This window comes from Phasianus colchicus, chromosome 2, assembly GCF_987193195.1.
Source record: "Phasianus colchicus chromosome 2, bPhaCol1.hap1.1, whole genome shotgun sequence".
NCBI lineage: Eukaryota > Metazoa > Chordata > Aves > Galliformes > Phasianidae > Phasianus > Phasianus colchicus.
Window position 1 is genome coordinate 41,738,829 of NC_143437.1, and position 18,515 is coordinate 41,757,343.

An 18,515-nucleotide genomic window follows, 5' to 3' on the forward strand; every position below is an offset into this window, starting at 1 on the left:
ACCTCACTCCCAATTTGTAACCTTAGTTTGTCGCTCCTGTTTTAATCATGACATTGTATATAAACACTTCCCTTTTCACATAAAGTTCTGGATGAGAGAGATGAAATTTCCCAAGGCTACAAAGCCACCAAACTTTCCTACAACTCTATTTTAACTGCTCTTTGCTGTTCTATGAGCATCAGTAAGTCAACCTTGCTAAGAAGTCTGTGTGACCTTAAAAACAGTAAAGCAGCTGACTTGCTGATCTGTTGCCTTCTGAATTCACTAGAAATGTCCTGTGGTTGTTACTACCCCACTGTATTTCACTTAGGCTGACTGCTCTTTTGAGAACATGCTGCCTCTGTCTGCAGGGTACAGCAGGTAGCACAAAGGTGAACTAGTCTCCTTCAGAATTTTCAAGTCATCTTTGCAATAAAAAGGAGTTTTCAGCCTTGAAAAGGCCCTTTATAGTCCATGAGAAAGGGTTAAAAGCCCAACAGTTGTGAGACATCCATTTGCACCTGGCTACCACCACACCAAAAACCATAAAATGAAAACTAGTGTGTTGCGACTATCTGAGGCACAGCTATAACTCATTAGGATAAAAACCTGTTTCCAAACATCTGCTCCACTTCTGCCTATGTTACTATTTCAGTTTTGTTCTGATTAAGTGGCAGTTGGAGGGGATTATAAAAAATGAAGTGTTAGACAAGAGAGGATGCGTTGCATCCTGTGAGTGCTATGCCTGCTGAGAAGTTCCTGACTGCCATGAAAGCCCATTATTCTCCTGCACTAAAGTAAGATGAGGAGAAAAGCAGAGGTGATGCACATTTCCAGCACTTGAAGTACTGCCATGAGTCACAGCATTACCTGGTTTGCATCCTCCTCCTCCTCCTGTCTTCCTGCTGCTACTATGTCTGTCTCAGGTTTTCATCTCAACAGGATGGAAGGTTTCATCTGGAACACAACTGCTCACTGGCAGAGGCCAAAACCATCCTTGGATCCTTTTAAGCATGTGTGAGCTGGGATGATCAAGTCCAGGGACTGGAGGCTCCTGGCAACCACTGCCATTATCCCAAGTTATCCCAAGCCACACATATGTCACAGGTCAACCAATGATATGCTATGAACATTTCAGAGCTTAGTTTTGCTCTTGACCTGGGTGCAGGCTGCCAGGAATGGCTGCATGGTTGACCAGGGCTGTTACACTATTGTCATGTGTTATACAGCCCCTTAAACAAATACAATGACCTTGTTACAGGTGACTCATCTTCCAGCAAAATTCACAACTGAACTCTACTGAAATACTTGCAGAGGAGGCATTTTTAACGACTTATTCCTTTGGAAACATGGCTACAAATTCAAGAAAGAAGCTGATTTCACAGATACTTGACACACCACAAATGAATTCCAGCACCAGACACAGTCCTGATAAAACCACAGATGTCTACAGAGGGTTTTAGGTGAAGTCGTTCCAGATGTTTTAGAGCACTGAATAATCTTTTCATGGAGAAGTAAATTCCTTTCAACAGTAAGAATATTTTGTTTCCAAGTCTCTCTTTTTATCCTTAGATCTTAGAGATGCTCACAGATAGGAAACACTTATGTGTTTGCAGGTCATGTGTGCTGTGTTTAGAGGGGACCGAGCACATTTATATTCTAGTATCTGGTGTAGAAGGTGCAGAATTAATCTTTTATTTCTAAAAAAGAAAGAAAAATAATGTGATAGGAAATGTTCAAATAATGTCCTTAACACACTATAACTTTTCCTGTTAGGCACTTAAATTTTTAATAAGTGCTACTAAGGGATTCATCTTGATTTAATTACGCATTGGTCGGGTTTGGCATATACATGATGTAAGGATATTTGCAGCCAGTTTTATGTGCAAAAGTGTAATGTATACACAATGTCAGCCCTTGTCTTTGCAGAGTATAAGATAGCCTCTCCTCGATACTTGCCCATTAACTTGGTTTGATTAATTCAAACTTCTTAGGAAATGTGCTGTGAGTGACATTTCTGTGCTGCAAAGATTATTTTATTGACATCCTTGGCCCAGGCAGACAGACCAGTAATCTAACTGGGTCGAGCTGTGTTAAGAAAGCAAGAATTGACTTAATATCTGGAAAAAATCAACTTGTTATCAGACCCTACACTGTAACAGGATGCTGCATCTAGAAACTGATGAGTATGGTTTGGAAAATGACAAACCTGAGAGGGAATAACATTGCTTTGATGAAGGAAACAAATAATTTGTTGACATGAAGTTATCAGCAGAACTTCTAAGACTTTACAGATTTCTTTTAATAAGCTGCTGGTGTAATGAACATCTCAGGTGTCTGCCAAGCCTCATTTGGAGGGAACTATGTCAGAGAAACAAGTAACTCCCTTCCAGATCAGAAAACTGAAAAATGATCTGATAATTATGACACACAAACTTAGTTTAGCTCATTGCCAGTTACTTAATTTGACTTTACTTCATTAATTCCAGGTATATTTGTACTTAGCTGTCTCTATCCAGGGTTTCTCCATCAACCTCTGATGTGTGAGAACTTCAAGAGTTGTTCATAGACTTGGGAAGCATCAATCAATTCATTAGGAAAGCAATGCAAAATTTTACTCCTCAAAAGCTAGAAAGAGCTTTGATGCTGTCACAGAAGGAAATGTCACTGTGGAAAGATCGCTTTAAAAAGATTCCATAAAGTTGTAGAACTTATTTCAGTAGCAGGATTGCAGAGATATAAACTCCAGTAACCCCTGATATAAATGGAATGCGAAACTCAAAAAATGAATATCTTAGAAATAGCTGGTTTTGCTTTTCCAAAGCAAACGTGCCATCTTTCTTTTTTTTCCCTTTTGCCTTTCGTTTCAACAATGAGGGTACTGTCTAAACTTGGAAACTGAACTGTGAAGAGCCAGCCCTATTCTACTGCCTAATTTCCAGAGCCACAATTTCTCTGAAACACCTCTAAAATTATCTGCTCCTCTGAAACAACATTTACTTTTTTTCAGTTGACTGCAGGGATTAAGTGACCAACATAAAGCATAACCGTGTGAATTGTTTCTCATCCCATTGTAAATAAGAAATGAAATAACTACTAGCCATGTTATTTAGGGTATGGCCTAGTCTCTCTGAAGAGCTTAACAAAGTATTGCACAACTCTATTAATTTTATTGCACTAGGTGACTCAGTGTTTCTTCCCAAAACATCCATAATACAAATAGCAACACCACAGCCATGATTGGTCTAAAGATATGAGTCAAAGGCTTAGGTTAGAGGCAAATCCTTTGGTCTAGATGCAGATTTCACATTGCTTAGAATTACTTCTCTCTTTTCAAAACACCTGCAACCTTCTTTTCGTCATTTCCCGTCAGAAGCTGTTACAATCCTGGGATACCATGGCCATCAATTCTGTCTTTCTACAATGTGTACTATAGTGTTAACCCAAAACACAGCACTCTCATGGCAGTTTGCTAAGGGTTTGAAGCTTTGCTTTTTTGTGGATTTAAAAAGTACTCACAAATCCCCTGGCTAATTGTCCATTAGTATGCTCTTTTAAACATTAAACAAAACTCTTTATTTACCTTCTCTGCTGCCTGATAGTCCTCAAGAGGCAAAGCTGCTTCTGCCTTAGCGATTTGAACCTATGTGACCCGAACAGTCATTTGAGATGTTAATTTACTGAAGAATGAAGCTGAACAATGATGGATCGAAGAATTTCCCCCACCCAGAAGAATACATGGTTGCATAAGCTTTGTGTATTGATCAACTGGGTTCAGTTTAATTCTCTCCAGAGCCTCAGTGTCAGCCAGTTTCTGACACAAAGAAATTGTAATCGCTGGTATTTTATGAAAGACCTCTGATTAGCTCTGACAGCAGTCCAGTCAGAAGTCTTTTCCCTGGAAACTTTACCAGAAGGGCAGACCTGTGTACCTGGTGTCTTTAACTCAAGTAAGTAATTTAGTTTCTATCTGACTTGCAGAGCTCTACTAATTTTCCCTGCAGCATCTTTTCAGTCACCATAATGAGGTCAAAATACACCAAACTCTGAATGTCACTTTTTCTGCTACCTGCAGTATTCTTCTCTTGAAATACTGCAAACAGAATATTAAAGAAACAAAAAGTCCTCAGTAAGAAGAAAATTATGCTATGAAATGAATTCTTTGCTGCTTGACTGCTTTTGAGTTTTGACGGTGAGATCTCATGGAGCTCAACAGCAAAATTCAACTGGTATTTATTAAACTACAATCTTATCTTACACCCTCGGCTAGTATAAAGCCAGGTGGATGATATAAATCATTATAACTCCTTGGGAATGTGCAGAAACATCCTAATTTATCATAGTTCAGAATATGACGCTATCTTCTTTAATAGTCAACATTATAATCTTGTTGAAGTCTGAGACCCTGCTCTTCCTCACACTCAGATGTCTTAGGGACCCAAACTCCACTGATTGCCTTGAATCTAGGTGCAATGAGGAGTGAGCAGACTTGAAAAACACAATTAAACTGTAGGTAAGTAATACTGAATATTGATATTATCCTGTGCCTTTTGGTATCTTCAGTGGGCCTTATAGACCTTTAAAAGCTCAGCAATAAGCCTTCAAAGAAAAACATTTTGCTTTTACAAGCATCTGATGGCTGCTTGATGGATAGCATCATCTTACTCCGTGAGGGAAGTCTCATTTCTCTCTGGAGCTGCAATCCAGGAGAAGTTGGGAACCTCTCTCTTAGTTGAGTGTCCAAAACACTCTTGCTTCCACTGATGCATGGTCTCTGCACAGCTTCCCTGAATCTGTGACTTCTACTGACAGACTGATGGCTAAGCAGCTTCAGAGCCATCTCTGTGCAAAACGGAGCATTAGGTGATGTCTCCAGTGGAAAATTCAGAGGCAGGGAAAAAGAAAGGACATAGCTCAAGTACACATCAAGCACAAACTTTCAAAGCCAAATTCCCTCAGGAATCTAACAGCCTACTCCTCTTCTGAGTTGCAGAAAGCCAGGAAACAGTACTAATTAACAGAAAATGAGTGCATTGGCCCTCTCCAGGATTGCAAGCAGACTAGCTCTGTCAAGGACAAGGGTTCACTATGAGGTCCTGGGTTGATGGCCATTGATGCCTGTGGATGGGTTGGAGCATGCAGGCGCCCCCTGCACCCCAGGCACAGGAGAGTTCCTCCATATGGGGAAGGTGGAAGAGGAGGAGGTGGGATGTGCTCTGCCCTGCCCTAGCAGGAGAGGGGAACATGGCCAGTTGTGATAACCTGTACCTAGTCACTAGGAATATTCCCTTATATGTCAGTCTATTTAGTCAGACCTGTTAGTCTCTGTGTAAAACTCCTTGTCTTCCCCTACCTGCCTCATTACTGTATGTTTTGAGCACAGTAGCACGCACTTCTGTTTATAAATCCCTCTGGTACAGTTTATAAATGCCTAGTGCAGTTTAGTCCCTTAAAATGGGACTAATACTGTGTTGCATTAATTAAAAAACATAATAAAAAAACACAAGATAGATAGTGAAATCTTCTCACAGACCCAGCTTGAAATCCCTCCATTTCTGTAATGGGCACACAAGGGCTCCTCTTCTCCTGCTCCAAATGCAGAGGGATGAGGAGGGTAGCACAGTTTTGACTCAATAGCAGGAGCCCAAAGTCCATTCTGGTAGGGGACAGGACCCTTCTGATCCGAAGTAAAGGGCAGCAAGCTGGGGAGCCTTGAGTAGTGGAGGCAGGAAAGCCACAGTGATAATGAGTCAGACTGCAGGGCAGCCAATAATTAATGGGAATGGCTGAATTGATTTTTCACACTCTCAGCCTCTTTGAGTCTGTGATAACAAACACTGTTCAGTCCACTGGGCTATGAAATTTGGAAAGGGGAAGGAGAGGGAAAGGAGCCCAGGTCATCAAAGCTTGAGCTCCATCATAGCAGGGAGGGAGCAAAGTCCTGGGGGCCATTGGTCTGCCCCACCTCACATCAGGTGAGGTTCGTGTCCAGTAATGAGTGACACTTCACTTTTAAATTTCTCCATACGTGCTAATAAAGGTATATCCTTAAGATAATTATGTTATAGTAAGAAAATGTTTAGATTCAGAAAATAATTTAGAAAAAGTTTAGATTTAGCTTCCATATGATGTTCAAAGGGAAATAATGGACAGATCAGTACATATATCATAGTGTAACACAACAATGACATTTATTTTATACTCAACATCTACAAAAATATGATTGGCATCTTTATGTGCACATAAAAGCCAGGCAGCAGTAGAAGAAAAAAAAGGAAAGAGGGTGGATTGTGAATGGTAGTTTGTTATAATCCATTCATACAAGGCGTTTCTTAATTTCCAAATGTCTCTTCTTTATTCTGCTGACCTTTATTTAGTGTCTTCAGAACTCATACGCTCCATTCTATTTCACGCAGAACTTTCTCTACACTTCTTTTCCTTCTTGTTTAATTCAAAGTTTCTGGTGCTAATAACACAGTGGAAATAATGCTCTTATGTTAAGTACCATCCAGTCTTTCTAAAATTACTTCTGCCAAGGAAGCAGATGACAGCTTGACTACTATTCAGACAACATATTTACTGCAGAGCTTTTCTTCATTGATGAGGGTCAATTGCTGCCTTGCATTGTTTCCTAAATAATTAAATGAAAATATAATCCCATAGGCTGGAGGGTACCACAGGTCTCTGACTCTTTTAATGGAGAAGGAAAAAGTACCATAAAGGTCTATGACAGAATGTGTACCTCACCGTAGCCATAACTGTGTAGTTAAAGGATATGAGAAAGTCTGGCAAAGGAAATCATTTTTCCAACCCTATACAGGGTTTATCATGGTGCTTAGCTCATGTCTCAGAGTCAGCACTATTGTAAAAATGCAGTTCTTTCCAAGTTTTCATCCAGCTATTATGGTTATTGATGGTATTCTTATTATTCAGCTTGACAGTCTTCCTAAAATATTTTCCTTAACAATATTTTCTGCAGTAAATTCAGTGACTTCATTCCATACTGTACACGAATAACTATTTTTCTATTTCAAAACTGTTTATCTTTAAACATTACCAAATTCTTCTCTTTCATATTATGAAAAGCTGTATTAAAAACTGATGAGCATTCCTTTCTTTATCATGAGCCTCTCAGCTTCTGTTCCCTCTTATTAATGTCTTCATTGATCTTTCTCAGTATCTGGTGAGATATCCTTGTTGGAGATCGTATCTGTTGCTCTTTAGAAGGAACTGATTTTTTTTCCTGACTACATTTTGATGAGGGCTGGCTGACTACAACTGTAAACATTATTAAAAGTGAAGAGGTGATGGGGTCTGAGATATGACAGCCTTAGAGCATTCTGCCCTGTTCTTGCTGCCTCTTTCTTAATACCATCAAAACCCTTTTGCTTTCATTGGCATTAAGCAGAGGTTTCTTCTGGGCCATCTGTAATAACATGCAATTCATCCTCTGAACCTGTTATCACTTCGTTTAGAATACCTTCCAATGCTTCCCCTAATTTCTTTAAATACTTATGACTAGTTTCTAGTTAAAAAATAAAAATACAAGAATCAGAATCTTGATACACTGCCCAGTAGCTTTAGTTTTGTCATGTCTGTACATCTTAATCCCTGACTGATCTAAATCACTTAGCACCATCTGTAAATTTTGTTACTTTGCCCTTCCATCAGATTATTAACAAACAGTCTCAGTCCCAGCAGATATATTGCAAACACTTCACTATTAACCTCATTTCTAGATGAAAGCTGGCTCTTTGTCCTTTGTATTGCTGTCTCCAAGCCAGTTTCCACAGCACAGCCAAGCATTACCTTTCACCTTGTAGGTGCCTGGTTTTCCTCAATAGCCTCTTTGAGGGACTTCAACAAAAATCTGAATAATTATATCTTCCAGTGCTTCTTTACCCACTGATTTGTTGACACTTCAATGAATCCGTATAGTTATAGTTGGAAAGAAGGTTTTCCATTGCCATAAGTCAGCACAGTTTCCCTAATCATCTAATTTTCATCTAGGTGCTTTTATAACAGTTACTTAAAATAGCAGACCTCCTGCCGAAGGCTCATCAGTCTGTTACTGCTCCTGCTATACCGCAGAGTTCAATTTTAAATTCACTGCTTTCCAGGCATACAATCTAGCAATTGATTTTAATGTTCAGCATTTTCAGAAATGTAACAACTTCTTTTACAAGATGCTCTACATTTGTAGGTGATCATATTTCTAGTCACGTTCGTTTCAGCTTGTCAGTATGAGAATTTAACTCCTGCCCTACCTGATGCCTTTTGTGATGCATGCACTGATGTATGGAAATCCCCAGAAGAACACATGCATTCAATGTACTGTCTGTGCAGTTAACTGGACTGGAAGCTGAAAAAATATTCTCAAAAACCCGTTGAATACCTTCCTTAACTGAAGGCTTTGTCTTTGTGTTCTCCATTGCTTAATCTGTTACTGAGACTCTTCCTTCAATGTCATGAGAGTTCTAGCAGAAATACATTCCCCAAATGCTGGATCATTACTCTCTATCCATATATTTCCACAAGGACAGTTCCATCTAGCATGTTCTTCTGTACTGATCTCCATTTCCATTGTCTCTAAGCACAGCTCAGCTGATTTCATATTACATGTGAAAACAAAGTTTGCAAAGCAGCATAAAATCTCCTTTGGTACACATGTAAGTATGATTATATTTCATGGCTGACTGTGATAGAAAGGGAATGAGAACTAATGAATGAAGATGTTTATTGCAGTCTGATGTTCAAAGTTTCTGCACCCTTAATGGACACGCTGTAACATCCTGCTTACAACAGCACATCTACTCCATAACCCACAGGCTTCGGGAGGCTTTGGGCCATGCCCTGAATTGTGACCTTCTCTTTGGGTCTCAGACAGATCCAGTTTTGAAAACCCTGACCTCTTCTGAGGTAAGGATTTGCAGATTTGGCTCAAAAGAGTGCACTCTTCCATCTTCTTATTGTCTTTTCCCTACTTTCTACTTTGCAATGATCAGTCAAGCAACAAAGCCAACAGGCTAGACAGGAGTTCCCCTGGGCTTTTCACCTCAAAACTCTTCTGTAGGCATCCTTGCAACAGCCAACAATTGTTTTTTTAACACACATCTGTGCGGCAAAGCCTTGAGCAGAGATTCTTCCTGAGGACCATCTCTTTTTCCTGGCGTTGCTTCCCTATCACAGCACATTCCTCCATCCTCGGTCACCTTCACTGCTGGCTGCACACAGACTCACTGTGGGCTCTGCTTGCGGTGGCACCTGATGCAGCTTTCAGGACATTTTAGTACTCGCTGCTCTCACGGGTGCTTGTATATTCCAGCTGGATTCCTTTTACATGGCTGTGCAAGATGTAACCTCAAAGCCATTAGTACATTCCCTTTTATCTTTACATATCATTATTGCCTACAGCTGGACATCATCCAAAACCAAGGGCTATAGATGCTGAGGTGAGGTAAGACAGTATCCGAGAGAGCATACTTATATTTTAATGAAGGCCAGGGGGCTTCATGCATTATAAATGAGTCATTCTTTCTTTAGTTCGGCTAAGCCTTCCCCAGCTGATCTCTTCAACAATTTTCATGCCTGCTTTTCTTATTTAATGTGAGGTTAACATTGTTTCTCCAAGGGCTGAAATGCTCCATTTTCTGTGGACCCAACAGCTTTCAGATTATAATTTAATCACTAATTTAAGATGCCACAAAAGTTTAATTTGCTGTGTTCATCTCAGCATTCTGTTCTATTCTATGCACAGAAAAAAAAATGTGATCTTGTCCAGAAAGAATCTAAAATTTTAAATATATTTTCTAATCACTTTTATTTGCCTAAACAGAGCTTCTGTCAAATGGCACTGAATTTAATTCATAGGTATTTTATACTGTAGCTGAGAGATTTTTCTGATATCACTATATGCATCAGTACACATGAACCCGGGGATAATATTCCGGTTTTGTTTCTTGATGACACTTCTTGGCCAACCTTTGTGCAAGTCAACTGCAATCTCTTTCTGCCACGTCACTTTGCTGAAATTTTTCCTCATTGAAATTACATTTCTTCCAAATGCCATCAAGTACCCTTGGAGACATGATATTTCTAAGAGAAGAGTCTCTGAGCTCAGATGCCCCATTAGGTCGCAGACATGTTGAATCCACTTAGGAAGCAGACACTTTGAACTGAAACATCCATCTTCTCAGTTGAGATGTGTTATGTTTCTTTTGCTTACATCGAAATTTAATCCACGATGTTCATTTTTATTCACTGATGGGAATATGGAGAGAAATAGATTTAAAACTCTTTCAAGTCTTCCTGGCTTGCAAAAAAACAGTAAATCAATGTAAGAAAAAGGATATGTCAAGACATTTCTTGATAGAGGCAAACAAAACTGGAAAATCAATGTATTCATCTTCCTAAGGAAATTAAAATCTTCTCTAATTCAGGACTGTGTTGCTGGATATTATTGAACCTAACTTGATTACTTTCATTCTGTAACAACAGCAATCATCTGTAATGTAAATGTATTCAATATTGTGTTATACAAATAGCAATTATTTCAGTTGGCATTCTCTAAGTCACTCCAGCTATACACTCTCAGAGAGGCATATGTTTAGGAGAATATTTCAAGTTTTGACATCTAGGCTGTGTTTGAGTCTTGATATTAATATTATTCTTCTGAATTATGCTAATTTTTAAAACTCAGTAACAGCTGCTCAAGTAACTTTACATAGTAGTATACTTATTTTCTTATTTCATAAAATATATATGTATATGCATAATTATATATGTATACATATATCTAACTCATGGTAGCTGTAGACATGGAATAGACATAAAAATGCAGAATATGACCATCAGCTAAGCCTAACTTTCAAGAATAACTGTGAGTATAACTTAAGGAAGATAACTATTAAGGAAGAAGTAGAGGAAAACATGCCTCAAATTCCCTGTTCTTTGGGTCTTTGTGGGATGAACAGCTTAGGAGGATGTCTAGAATCAGATCTGGGGAGTACCTGAGCTAGGAATATCTGGAGAGTGGGGAACAAATCACAAATGCTTGTTATCTTCTTATCTGTGTCATGACTCTTACTGGCTACAAAGAAGATATGGACATCTGCTCTGACCTGATACTACTTTTAATGTGAATTTGTAATATGCCTCAGACTCTTCATTCTTTTAGAGTATTTGCTTAACCATGCTCTGGTTCTGCTTGTTGCTTTCAGGACCATGCTTCCTCCTTGCTATCTACTCAAACTCCATTGTCAATTTTGTTCCCTCTTTTCATAAACATATAGAAACATGGTGGCTGCTGTGGCATGTGCTTCATTTTAGCTTTCTTTATTTCCAGCTTTCCTAGTGAAAACAATTTGGCAAGCTCAGATGTTTAAATTATAATACTAATAACATGGTTAATTCCCACTTTGTTACTTGACACCTTGTGCATTTACATGCTTTTTTCAAAAACAAACAGTTGCCTATTCTATCATGTTTTGCCATTTCTGCCCACTTCAATCCCAACTGCTCGGAGAGTTACTATGTACTATTGACATTTTGGCTGGGCAGGTGGCAGTTATAACGTTAGAGTTGGTTTATTCATCACATTACTTTGCACGTAGCTCTTCGCTATTCAGGAGTGCTGTTGTAATCTTTTGATAGTACAGAGGAAAATAAAGTTAGTCACACAACTTCTGAGTACTTCCAAAATTCCCTGTAAGCTAACTGTAGGCATTTTAAAATCACCAGCCCAAATACACATTGGTTTTCATTATCCTGTTGACCTTACGGGCATGATTTCAGCTAAAAGGAGAAAGTCTGACACATATGGATATTTTCCTAGAAAATTTTTCATCACTTATATCTTTTTTTAGTGTCCTGCACAACACTATCCCATGGTTAAAGGGGAATTACTGTTTCTCATTCGCAACAACTACTGCAGCACAGTCACATCTCCTTTACAGTTAAGATGTGCATTACAAGGGCAAAGCTTCTAGAGAGAGTTGATAATTTTAATTAGTACATAAGGCTGAGTACAAATTTTCTGCTAGACTGATCAGGAGATAGCACTCTCAAGTTGTTTAATTCATAGGTGGGTTGGCCAGGAGTCTGCACAGTAAATGCAAGAGGCATCAGAACCTCTTGAACCTCTTGAGGTTATGAATTTCAGATTCATTATTAATTCTTCTCTCAACGAATGGTAGTTTGTGTAGTTCTTCACTGATTAATAAAATTGTCTGTTTAAAATAACAGATAAAATAATATGCATTAATGGGAAGAATGAAGGGAGAGAAATATTCATGTTTCTGTCTAGAGTGCTTTCCACCAGAGCCTCTCTGATAGGAGGGAATGTCCCTTAGGGGACAGAAGAGCCTTCTACAGCTCCCTTTGCAAATTACAGGGTTCAGATGCATTATTTTTTATTTCATTTATCTAAAATAAATATTTCTTCTTTACTGAAGAAAGAGGAAAATTGGAAAGATTTTCTGGGTAGAATAGAAAAAACAAAGACATTCAGATCAGTGAAATAAAAAAATAACTAGAGGACCAAAATCCTGGAGCTGAGAGATTTTGCACTGTTTTGTGACAAGAGAGTGCACTTTCAGTGTCCACGCAATGCACTTGAGCAGCCCTGATGGAAGCACTGTTCAGCATCTGCCCATGCTTCTTGAGGCTCCTGGAGCAGTAAACCTCCCAGGTTTACTCCCTGGTAGTTTCCAAGAAGCTGGCTGAGAGCGCAGCAGTAGATATGTCAGTGGAAGAAGCACATTTCCAGGGTGTATTCCACTGTTTGTCTTCCCTGAAAGGCAGCTGCTGCCTAATTTTAACCTTCAGCGACAGACCTTAAGTATATTGTCAGCTCATAGCTCTTAGTTGTTCATGGTGCTGGCCAGGAGCTCAACTGCTATGGCAACCTACTGAAGCATGATTTTCTCAGTCACAATGAATGGAGGCTCTCCCTTTTGTTGACAAGACTCTTAGGTACTGCTGGATCTCCCTGCCTGTTTGCTCTTCTGCCATGCTAAAGAGGTTATCCATGTACACTGGGTCAAGTTCTGCTTTCCATTGTATACCCAAGAACTCTTCATAAATGAGCCACACTTATTTAGGCAGATCTAACTGCCCTCTGTCATTAACAACAATACTTCTTAAAGACTGCTGATCTGCCAACCTCCTGTCTTGTCCCAACACCCAGGACCAAATCCTGGCTTAACCCAGAAAAAAAAACAATGGAAACCTGCTATTATTGCTGTGAAACAATATGCTTGATCTCAAATGCAAAGTGTTCATTACAACCTACAAATCTTACAACTGCCTGAAGGAGGTATTGACAATATGTGTGTATATAATGGAATACCTTGAATTTGCTAACCATTGTTCTGACAAGCCTCAGAAATAAAGGCAAGCCAAGCCTTTGAAAGACCCGACACTGACTTCAAAAAGTCACTGAAAGTATTGATGCAAAGAATATTACTGATGGCATGTGAAGAGATAATGAGTTACACTCCTTTCATATAGATGGATAAAGTGCTCATTTTAATACCAGCTGCATGGCAAAGTCTCAACTAGCTCTGCTAAAATCTAGTTAAAGTGGGATGATGCAGATCATGAAAACCTGTTCCAGTGCTCACAGGAACACTGTCTCTGCTAAAGTCTTTAACTGCAATTTGGTTAATAAATAAAACACTGTGTTGCCACAATATAATATTGGAAACATGCTACTGTTGTGAGAACATAAGCCCTCACTGTGACCATCCTGTTCTGCTCAGTGTCTCAAAAAAGCCATGGGGAGCTGTTGGTGAAGAATTGCCTTGATTTGAGGGAGGTTTGGACAAGTCATTGTGATTAAAAATGATTTACTTCTCATCTCATAAATTTTGCAAAACCAAAATACCCAGATTTTCAGTTTAGTCCAAATATCAGAAGTTTCATGCAGACAGCAGCATTGCATCCTAAGCAATCTTTTGCACTTTTGTGTCACTGTCCACAGGAATAGCATGACATTCATTACAGTGTTGGAGAACATGCTTTAAGTATCTGTTCCCAAACCAAAGCAATGTTTTTGCATTACTAATGTTTTGGAAATTTTAACAGGCAGTTCATAATGAAGTTAAAAACCTTAAAGATGTTCTCATTACAAAATATGGTACTTTTAAAATCAACTTCTTTTTCCCACTTTGGAGGTAATTTAAGAAGTGTCCACATACTTAATGTATTGAATCTACTTAGATTAAAATTTGCTAGTAAATTGATAACATTTTTAAAACATTCATTTGTTGGAAATCTGATTGGTGGGCTTGTGACAGTGACGCATGTATTGCCCATGGGATCTTTTTGAATTAGATTCATCATTAAAGAATTATAAGAATATATAGGATAAATTTACAACCTAATTATACTTTAGTATTTTGGAAGGAATGTCATGATTTCAAGAGAGAAGAGACTATGGCTAACTAATGGAAAAAAATGCTAGGAGACAGATGCCAATTTGTTCTCTGACTGGTTTAATAAATTTAACATCATACAAAAAATAATTATTTCTTTGAATTTCATTTTTATGATGTTAAACACTGATGTCTGAGTGTATGTAAATAGACTCTGTATAACCAGACTCTTTTCATAAAGATTTGAGCAACTGATTTTGAAAAGTTTGGAACTCCAATTAGAACCCTCAGCTTTGCACAAGATGGAGAAATTAAAGCAGAAGATAATGAAAGAAAACAAAACAGTTCTGAAGCTAATTTAACTTTAATTTTAGGGATAAAAAAAAAAGCAAAGCACTTAAAACTTCAACAAGTTGTATCTTCTACTAGGTAGCACTGTCATCCAATAAGCCATACTTTAAAAGGAGATTACCCCAGGTTTTCAATGTTGCTCAAAAAATCATTTGTCTCCTTGTCTCTGCTGAGTTCAGCATGTGCTCTCTGGAACATCCTACACGTTTTTTTCTCTTTCTGATCAAGGCAAACCCAAAGCCCTTGTTCCTAAGTGTGATGCTCATTAAGATTTGAAACACATGGAAATGGTGTCCTTGCAGTCATGTTAAACAGAGCTTTCATGGCCCCATCTCCTTGAATGGATTCAGGCAGACATGAGCTCACTTTATCTGTGCTCCAGGCTGGTTGGACATGGTCCAGCATTGGTTTGAAAGCCACACAAGTATATGAGCTTCTCAGCAAGGCAAGTCAACTTGGGCATAGCATAAGTACAGCTTTCATGGGTTCTGAATCAGACCTACTCAGAGCAAATGAACTTGGACCTGCTTGCACCCATCCATGCAGACCAGTGAGTCACCGTTTCTTGTAACTTTCATCTTCCACTCCCTCCGAAAGTACAAAAGACTATCTCAGTTTTTGTGCTCTGTGCTCTGCCTTTTGACTTCTCTTTGTGTAAATGCACAATGAAATACAAAGACCATCATTTACAGCTCTCAGCTTTGCAGGACCACCTTGGCACGAAAAGGGAAATTGAAAGACAGACTGAAAAGCAGCTGGTAAGCTAAGCCTGGGATTGAAAAGTTATTTGGAGACACAAGCCTAATTCAAATCTCAACATGTAACTGTATATTTTTTTACATATTTTTATTTCCTTTTTTCAACTCATACTAAAATAATGCAATATATATATGCATGCATGCGTATAGAGAAGTTCACCCATGTGGGAGAGAGGCATCTATTCACTGGTCTCCTGCATGTGCTTATGGGGTGAGCATCACTGATAATAATAACTTGTCTTCCTTCATTAATGTGCACTTCCACTCTAAATCACACCGCTACTCTTATCTAGAGTAACAACTGCCCAAAGGTCCATTCAGAATAAGAATCACATCACAGAAGAAAGAATATCATAGTTCTTCAGGGTATAAACCACCAAGGGAGGATACATGCCAGTCGACTGGAAAACCTAACATAGAAACATGTAGTACTTTCCAGATCTGGGCACTTCTGAGAGATACTGTTTTGCTGTATGTGAAAGATTCATTATACCCTCATCATAACTTGAACCCATGGTTGCAATTAGCTTATCCCTTGCTCTTAAAAGCCTTTTTCTATGTGAGATGCCAATACATTGTTGTGGTGGCAGGGGGAGAGAGAAGGGGATAAAAGAAGTTCTCCTGCAACAAACCAACACCAAATATATACTATAAAATATTCTTATATAAACCTTTTCCAGCTGCTAGTGCCTACCGAAGTGCCTCTGGCCATCAAGCAGCAGAAAGCTCTTGGCTTTTAAAAAACAGCAACATCACCCAGATTTCACGCCTGGGAAAGTCATGACCTTCAAATCCAGACTCTGTGGCAAAAGTCCGACTGATAAAACATCCAGAGACTGCAAACACTGGTTAAATATAGCCAAGGGCAGGGCAGCCATCAGAGTGGCTCAGTTTGCACAGTAAGATGGGTCATTCAAGCATGTGCTGAGTATAGCTTAATGCAGAAAAAACATCTCAGAACAAAGGACATAAGTTGACTAGAGTACTCCAACCTACTTTTTGGAACGCGCTGACTTGGAAAGGGAGGTGAGGGTGAGAATAAACTGAAAGGGAGCTCTCCCATGGCTCCCAAACAGAGAGTTAACCAAATGCACAATAAGTGTTGTTGGTGCATATCCGTTGGAGAGGAGTGCTAATAGGTGGCTCACTGCCTCGGGTAAATCACAGCAAATGAGTGCTGACAGGTGGAATCCTGGTTCCCGTTCTCAGCACAGGAATAACATCATTAGCAACCTCAGAAACAGAGACTCCAGCCATGACAGATTTAATCTCAGGGCTCCGATGAACAAGGTGTGTTGAAATAATTGACATTTACTGCACGTTACATACAGAGTTCCTCTTTTTATTATGAAATTGGTATGAAACTGCATGGAGTAGCTTTTCTGTTCTTTCAGAACAGATTTACAGAATTATGATAAAAAACACACCATAAAACTGAATCTGAGAGTTGATATAGCCAGTGTGTATTGCTATATGGATGTACAGATACAGGGAACTCAGTGTATTTTGTGAAAATATGTCTGACGTGGAAGAATGTGCTAAAGAGAAAGGACAATGAGTGAGCTTTCAAAATCCTTTTGTTTCCAAAGTGCTGCTAAATGGAAAAATCCTTAACTGAACAAACATTCTGAGAAATCTACTGCTAACAACTGCTCAGTCAATATGACAGTAAGGAGCACGGATGCTATCTAAAAAGAGGACGTGGCCTCTGCAGATAAACTGTTTTGATACCCTGCAACTCACTGTTGCATTCATTTTTCCCTCTAGGCTGAGGTTTGTGTTACAAGCATTTTTAGTAGGAATCAGAGTTTGCACTGTTTTATTTATTTATTTGTTTGTTTGTTTATTTATTTATAAAAAAACAAATATAGGACTCTGGTCTTATAGGGACAAACAAATATAGGGCTCTGGTCTCCCACTGCTACTGTAACACAAAGAAGAGACATCAAGAAATATCAAAGGCTGTTTAGAATCTACTTATGAGTGACTGAGCAAACACATCAATATTTGTACTGCTCTACATCTTTTTCATGAGAGTTTAAGATTGTCCTACCAGATAAAAATCAAACAGAACAGAAACTTACCTTTTACTACCTTTAGTTTTGACTTTGTTCTGTTGATCTTGGTTAGGTGACAAGGTGAAAGAAAGGCAGAGTGGCAGAGTATCAGGAAAAAAAACTGTTAACATCCTCTGAAATCCAGAGTAGGTGTGTCAATGATGAATGCTATTTTATAGTTCTCTTTTATCACATACATCAAACACCCATTAGTGCACTGTGTGAACAACTGACATAAACTCAGTGCCTAATACTACTAACAACAACAAATAGCATCTGAAGAGTTTCAGTTGCAGAAAGAGTGCAGCTGGGATTGTTTTAACTGATGTATTCAGACACAGCAAGGTAGGTTATTATACTTTAAGCGATACAATTGCTAGACAATCTTTTTAAAAGGAAAATAGGCTGGATGGAAATGCCAAGGACTTATGTGCTGACGTTTTAAAAACACTTTATCTGCATCCAGTTGCCGCACCTCTGATTACTAGTTAGGCACCATCCCTTCTTTTATGGCTTGTTCTCAATGGTTTTTGCTGTTTGTCTTCCTGTAACAACAAAGGTTAAGCAAATGATCCCCCAAAAAGCAATGGTTAGGCTATAAAGGTCCTGTATTGCCAGCTTCATCTTTATACTGATCTGAGCTTATCTATTCCCACGGATGGGGGCAAGCAGGTACAAAAACTGCCATTGCTTCGCCATATTCCACTGAAACGGAACATGGGGAGCCTCTGTGTTCCTCCACTCCAACCTCATGTGGGATCACCATTCTCTGCCTCCACTCTCTCTGGTTTTGGCCAGTGCTCACTGGCATCTCTTCACTGACAAAGGCCTCCTGGACTCCCTATGCCATGATATACCCTAAATAATGTGCAATGTGCAATGCACACCTCCCAAGACTGGCAGGCACAATTTGGGTATTTGCTCTGAATGACCTCCCACATAGTAAAGGCCATTCATTTTTACCCAGTCGCCAGATATAAAGTGAAATAAATGCA